Raw genomic sequence first — 6,561 nt, forward strand, 5'->3', positions numbered from 1 at the left:
CCTTGGATCCTCACATTGACTATGAAACACAGAAATCGCATCGGAATTAAATACAAAAGGCACAATGCCGCCTTAAGTACATGAATAGGGACTCCTCTTACAGTCGGTGTTTTGAGCATTTCCTGTGAGACCAGTATTAGTTTCCGATACACCACTGCAGGTTCAATGTAATCCTTGGACCTTCACATTGACGATGAAACACAGAAATCGCATCGGAATTAAATGCAAAAGGCACAAAGCCGCCTTAAGTATAAGAATAGAGACTCCTCTTACAGTCGGTGTTTTGAGCATTTCCTGTGAGACCAGTATTAGTATCCGATAGACCACTGCAGGTTCAATGTATTCCTTGGACATACACATTGACGATGAAATACTGAAATTACATCGGAATTAAATACAAAAGTCACAATGCCGCGTTAAGTGCTAGAGGAGTGACACTTCTTAGTGTCTGTGCCTTGATCCTTTCCTGTGAGACCAGTTTTAGTTTCCGATACAGCACTACAGGTTCAATGTATTCCTTGGACCTTCACATTGACGATGAAACACAGAAATCGCATCGGAACTAAATACAAAAGGCACAATGGCGCCTTAGTTACAAGAATAGAGACTCTTCTTACAGTTGGTGCTTGAGCATTCCCTGTGAGACCAGAAATAGTTTCCGATACACCTCTGAGGGTTCAATGTATTCCTTGGACCTTCACATTGACGACGAAACACAGAAATCGCATCGGAATTAAATACAAAAGGCACAATGCCGCCTTAAGTACTAGAATAGAGACTCTTCTTACTGTCGGTGCTTTGAGCATTCCCTGTGAGACCAGTATTAGTTTCCGATACACCACTGCAGGTTCAATGTATTCCTTGGACCTTCACATTGACTATGAAACACAGAAATCGCATCGGAATTAAATACAAAATACACAATGCCGCCTTAAGTACTAGAATTGAGACTCTTCTTACTGTCGGTGCTTTGAGCATTCCCTGTGAGACCAGTATTAGTTTCCGATACACCACTGCAGGTTCAATGTATTCCTTGGACCTTCACATTGACTATGAAACACAGAAATCGCATCGGAATTAAATACAAAAGGCACAATGCCGCCTTAAGTACAAGAATAGAGACTCTTCTTACAGTCGGTGCTTTGAACATTCCCTGTGAGACCAGTATTAGTTTCCGATACACCACTGCAGGTTCAGTGTATTCCTTGGACATACACATTGTCGATGAAACACTGAAATTACATCGGAATTAAATACAAAAGGCACAATGCCGCCTTAAGTGCAAGAAGAGTGAGACATCTTAGGGTCTGTGGCTAGATCCTTTCCTGTGCGACCAGTATTAGTTTCCGATACACCACTGCAGGTTCAATGTATTCCTTGGACCTTCACATTGACGATGAAACACAGGAATCGCATCGCAATTAAATACAAAAGGCACAATGCCGACTTAAGTACATGAATAGTGACTCTTCTAACAGTCGGTGCTCTTAGCGTTCCCTGTGAGACCAGTATTAGTTTCCGATACACCACTGCAGGTTCAATGTATTGCTTGTAGCTTCACATTGTCGATGAAACACAGAAATCGCATCGGAATTAAATACAAATGGCACAATGCCGCCTTAAGTCCAGGAGTAGAGACCCTTCTTACAATCGGTGCTTTGTATATTCGCTGTGAGACCAGTATTAATTTCCGATAAACCACTGCAGCTTCAATGTATTCCTTGTCATACACATTGACGATGATACACTGACATTACATCGGAATTAAATACAAAAGGCACTATGCCGCCTTAAGTGCAAGAATAGAGACTCTTCTTACAGTCGGTGCTTTGAGCATTCCCTGTGAGACCAGTATTAGTTTTCAATACACAACTGCAGGTTCAGTGTATTCCTTGGAAATTCATATTGACTATGAAACACAGAAATCGCATCGGAATTAAATACAAAAACACAATGCCGCCTTAAGTACAAGAATAGAGATTCTTGTTACAGTCGGTGCTTCGAGCATTCCCTGTGAGACCAGTATTTGTTTCCGATACACCACTGCAGGTTCAATGTATTCCTTGGACCTTCACATTGACGATGAAACACAGAAATCGCATCGGAATTAAATACAAAAGGCACAATGCCCCCTTAATTACAAGAATAGAGACTCTTCTTACAGTCGGTGCTTTGAGCATTCCCTGTGAGACCAGTATTAGTTTCAGATACACCACTGCAGGTTCAATGAATTCCTTGGACCTTCACATTGACGATGAAATACAGAAATCGCATCGAAATGAAATACAAAAGGCACAATGCCGCCTTAAGTACAAGATTAGAGACTCTTCTTACAGGCGGTGCTTTGAGCATTCCCTGTGAGACCAGTATTAGTTTCCGATACACCACTGCAGGTTCAATGTATTCCTAGGACCTTCACATCGACGATGAAACACAGAAATCGCATCGGAATTAAATACAAAAGGCACAATGCCGCCATAAGTACAAGAATGGAGACACTTCTTACAGTCGGTGCTTTGAGCATTCCTTCTGAGAGCAGTATAAGTTTCCGATACACCACTGCAGGTTCATGGTATTCCTTGGACCTTCACATTGAATATGAAAAACAGAAATCGCATCGGAATTAAATACAAAAGGTACAAGGCTGCCTTAAGTACAAGAATAGAGACTCTTCTTACAGTCAGTGCTTTGAGCATTCCCTGTGAGACCAGTATTAGTCTCCGATACACCACTGCAGGTTTAAAGTATTCCTTGGACCTTCACATTGACTATGAAACACAGAAATCGCATCGGAGTTAAATACCAAAGGCACAATGCCGCCTTAAGTACAAGATTAGAGACTCTTCTTACATTCGGTGCTTTAAGCAATCCCTGTGAGACCATTATTAGTTTCCGATACACCAAGGCAGGTTCAATGTATTACTTGGACCTTCATATTGACGATGAAACACAGAAATCGCATCGGAATTAAATACAAAAGGCACAAGGCCGCCTTAAGTACAAGAATAAAGACTCTTCTTACAGTTGGTGCTTTGAGCAATCCCTGTGAGACCAGTATTAGTTTCCGATACACTACTGCAGGTTCAAAGTATTCCGTGCACCTTCACATTGACTATGAAACACAGAAATCGCATCGGAATTAAATACAAAAGGCACAATGCCGCCTTTAGTGCAAGATGAGTCAGACTTCTTAGAATCTGTGCTTTGATCCTTTAATGTGAGACCAGTATTAGTTTCTGATACACGACTGCAGGTTCAAAGTATTCCTTGGACCTTCACATTGACTATGAAACACAGAAATCGCATCGGAATGAAATACAATAGGCACAATGCCGCCTTAAGTACAAGAATAGAGACTCTTCTTACCGTCGGTGCTTTGAGCATTCCCTGTGAGACCAGTATTAGTTTCCGATACACCACTGTAGGTTCAATGTAATCCTTGGACATACACATTGACGATGAAATACTGAAATTACATCGGAATTAAATACAAAAGGCTCATAGCCGCCTCAAGTGCTAGAAGAGTGAGACTTCTTAGAGTCTGTGCCTTGATCCTTTCCTGCGAGGCCAGTATTAGTTTCCGATACACCACTGCAGGTTCAATGTATTCCTTGGACCTTCACACTGACGATGAAACACAGAAATCGCATCGGAACTAAATACAAAAGGCACAATGCCGCCTTAACTACAAGAATAGAGACTCTACTTACAGTCGGTGCTTTGAGCATTCCCTGTGAGGCCAGTAATAGTTTCCGATACACCACTGCAGCTTCAATGTATTCCTTGGACCTTCACATTGACGGTGAAACACAGAAATCGCATCGGAATTAAATACAAAAGGCACAATGCCGCCTTAAGTACAAGAATAGAGATTCTTGTTACAGTCGGTGCTTTGAGCATTCCCTGTGAGACCAGTATTTGTTTCCGATACACCACTGCAGGTTCAATGTATTCCTTGGACCTTCACATTGACGATGAAACACAGAAATCGCATCGGAATAAAATGCAAAAGGCACAATGCCGACTTAAGTACAAGAATAGAGACTCTTCTTACTGTCGGTGCTTTGAGCATTCCCTGTGAGACCAGTATTAGTTTCCGATTCACCACTGCAGGTTCAAAGTATTCCTTGGACCTTCACATTGACTATGAAACACAGAAATCGCATCGGAATTAAATACAAAAGGCACAATGCCGCCTTAAGTACAATTATAGAGACTCTTCTTACAGTCGGTGCTTTGAGCATTCCCTGTGAGACCAGTATTAGTTTCCGATACACCACTGCAGGTTCAATGTATTCCTTGGACCTTCACATTGACGATGAAACACAGAAATCGCATCGGAATTAAATACAAAAGGCACAATGCCGCCTTAATTACAAGAATAGAGACTCTTCTTACAGTCGTTGTTTTGAGCATTCCCTGTGAGACCAGTATTAGTTTCAGATACACCACTGCAGGTTCAATGAATTCCTTGGACCTTCACATTGACGATGATGACCAGAAATCGCATCGAAATGAAATACAAAAGGCACAATGCCGCCTTAAGTACAAGATTAGAGACTCTTCTTACAGGCGGTGCTTTGAGCATTCCCTGTGAGACCAGTATTAGTTTCCGATACACCACTGCAGGTTCAATGTATTCCTTGGACCTTCACATTGACGATGAAACGCAGAAATCGCATCGGAATTAAATCCAAAACGCACAATGCCGCCTTAAGTACAAGAATAGAGACTCTTCTTACAGTCGGTGATTTGAGCATTCCCTGTGAGGCCAGTATTAGTTTTCGATACACCACTGCAGGTTCAATGTATTCCCTGGACATACACAATGACGATGAAACACTGAAATTACATCGGAATTAAATACAAAAGACACAATGCTGCCTTAATGCAAGACGAGTGGGACTTCTTAGAGTCCATTCCTCGATCCTTTCCTGTGAGACCAGTATTAGTTTCCGATACACCACTGCAGGTACAACGTATTCCTCGGACCTTCACATTGACGATGAAACACAGAAATAGCATCGGAATTAAATACAAAAGGCACAATGCCCCCATAATTACAAGAATAGAGACTCTTCTTGCAGTCGGAGATTTGAGCATTCCCTGTGAGACCAGTATTAGTTTCCGATACACGACTGCAGGTTGAATGTATTGCTTGGACCTTCACATTGACGATGAAACACAGAAATCGCATCGGAATTAAATACAAAAGGCACAATGCCGCCATAAGTACAAAAATAGAGACACTTCTTACAGTCGGTGCTTTGAGCACTCCTTCTGAGAGCAGTATAAGTTTCCGATACACCAATGCAGGATCAAGGTATTCCTTGGACCTTCACATTGACTATGAAACACAGATATCGCATCGGAGTTAAATACAAAAGGCACAATGCCGCCTTAAGTACAAGAATAGAGACTCTTCTTACAGTCAGTGCTTTGAGCATTCCCTGTGAGACCAGTATTAGTTTCCAGAAACACCACTGCAGGTTTAAAGTATTCCTTGGACCTTCACATTGACTATGAAACACAGAAATCGCATCGGAGTTAAATACAAAAGGCACAATGCCGCCTTAAGTACAAGAATAGAGACTCTTCTTACATTCCGTGCTTTGAGCATTCCCTGTGAGACCATTATTAGTTTCCGATACACCAATGCAGGTTCAGTGTATTACTTGGACCTTCATATTGACGATGAAACACAGAAATCGCAATTGGAAGTAAATACAAAAGGCACAAGGCCGCCTTAAGTACAAGAATAAAGACTCTTCTTACAGGTGGTGCTTTGAGCACTCCCTGTGAGACCAGTATTAGTTTCCGATACACCACTGCAGGTTCAAAGTATTCCGTGCACCTTCACATTGACTATGAAACACAGAAATCGCATCGGAATTAAATACAAAAGGCACAATGCCGCCTTTAGTGCAAGATGAGTGAGACTTCCTAGAATCTGTGCTTTGATCCTTTAATGTGAGACCAGTATTAGTTTCTGATACACGACTGCAGGTTCAAAGTATTCCTTGGACCTTCACATTGACTATGAAACACAGAAATCGCATCGGAATGAAATACAAAAGGCACAATGCCGCCTTAATTACAAGAATAGAGACTCTACTTACAGTCGGTGCATTGAGCATTCCCTGTGAGACCAGTATTAGTTTCCGATACACCACTGTAGGTTCAATGTATTCCTTGGACATACACATTGACGATGAAATACTGAAATTACATCGAAATTAAATACAAAAGGCACAATGCCGCCTTAAGTGCTAGAAGAGTGAGACTTCTTAGAGTCTGTGCCTTAATCCTTTCCTGCGAGACCAGTATTAGTTTCCGATACACCACTGCAGGTTCAATGTATTCCTTAGACCTTCACATTGACGATGAAACACAGAAATCGCATCGGAACTAAATACAAAAGGCACAATGCCGCCTTAATTACAAGAATAGAGAATCTACTTACAGTCGGTGCTTTGAGCATTACCTGTGAGGCCAGTAATAGTTTCCGATTCACCACTGCAGCTTCAATGTATTCCTTGGACCTTCACATTGACGGTGAAA

The sequence above is a fragment of the Schistocerca americana genome, unplaced genomic scaffold (genome assembly GCF_021461395.2).
Source record: "Schistocerca americana isolate TAMUIC-IGC-003095 unplaced genomic scaffold, iqSchAmer2.1 HiC_scaffold_13, whole genome shotgun sequence".
Taxonomy (NCBI): Eukaryota; Metazoa; Arthropoda; class Insecta; order Orthoptera; family Acrididae; genus Schistocerca; species Schistocerca americana.